Genomic DNA, 1544 nt, shown 5'->3' with positions numbered 1-1544 from the left:
ACCACTTTTCAGGGGTTTTCGAGGTCGAGGAATCCAATTATGATGTTATTTTGATGATTCGAGGTCAAGGTCAACCCTCAAGGTCATCTTAAAGGTCATTTTTGAGTCAAACACATCGGTTTTTGAGTTTTTTGTCAAGATTTACGCGAGGTTCACCATTTTATGTTTCTGGGTTGGGTAATCGAACTCTGACCTTATTTTTGACAATTAGAGGAAATATTTACATGTCTATTTCCTAATTTTCAGGCATATGCAATTGATCAGTCTAATTACAAAGGTACGGATTTTGATGTTTTATGAACTGTATGCCATATCCTTGTGTTTAATTCTTGTGCGATCATGATCCGGGTTCATGTATACATGATTGTATACATGTCATAAATATGACGTCATAGGTCATGTGACCTGGCGGCCATATTGGATTTTATGAAAACCTTAAAAATGGATCCCTGCCTTTATTTTTCGATAGATTCATTTTGAACTTTGACCACTTATAGTACGCCATGTGATTGGATGCATATCCTAATTATGACGTCATAGGTCAGGTGACATGGCGGGATGGACCGGTATGGTCCCCGGATCATACCGCCCTTGGCGCCCGTCAAAAATCGAAAGAGTATGGCATGGGCAACATCTGCGCCAAATTTGATGCTTTTGGAAGAATTTGAACCAAAATATCCCTAAGGCTAAGGGCTTTGACTGCTGACTGCTGAGGGCCGAGTCATCCTTCTTCAGGAATACACGCTTCTTCTTCATCAAACAAGCCTTCCCTTCAGCGGTAACACAAGGTTTGTTATTGCGAAACATGCGAATATCTAGATATTTATACTTGTTGGAATGGCATATAGTACACACACGGTACATCTAGAAACATGTGACGTCCTTTCCGCTTCCCCACTCCTTCAGACCGAAGCACTCGTTTAGTGAGGAGCTCTTCGGTGCTTGCTCGCTTCCCCTCATATCCGTACGGTATATCCAAATATTGATCGCTCTCTTATTTGGATCCATTTGCGTCGGTAACCAAGAAAGAGCAATTCGAGATTGCAGACCCTCAACACGACACGTGTTGTGTGATGTATTTTGTGTGCGCGTGTGGTATCTAATCGATACGTTCCAATAGGAAATTAGTACGTAATTAATAGACGTTCGCCACAACTTTCGCCATTTTTTTCGATTTCTGTGCAATATTTAACCCGGGGGATAAAGGTATTTGAAAAAGAGTAATCTTTTATAATTACAGTGAACCAATGAAGTTATTCCCAGCTCTGTATTATGGATGAAGACCGAAGGTTCGGATGTATATTGTAGCCTACCTGAAGAGGTTCAGTGTCCTGAACTTGTAGGCCTTACCATCAGCCCTGAACTTTCCCAGGCCGATCATGTAGCAAAGTTGACCTCCAAAGCAAGCTGCAGGTTACAGAACTGCACTTCTCAATGGAGTGCTGCTCTTCACTATGGGCAGGTGCCCCAGCATCACATCTGTCTGTCCTGGAGTCTTTTGAATGTAAAGCTCAAAATTATAGTCAGGTTCACTATGTTTTTTC

This window comes from Myxine glutinosa, chromosome 5, assembly GCF_964187855.1.
Source record: "Myxine glutinosa chromosome 5, kmMyxGlut1.1, whole genome shotgun sequence".
NCBI lineage: Eukaryota > Metazoa > Chordata > Myxini > Myxiniformes > Myxinidae > Myxine > Myxine glutinosa.
The sequence above is the reverse complement of the archived record's forward strand: the minus strand, read 5'-3'. Positions refer to the sequence as shown.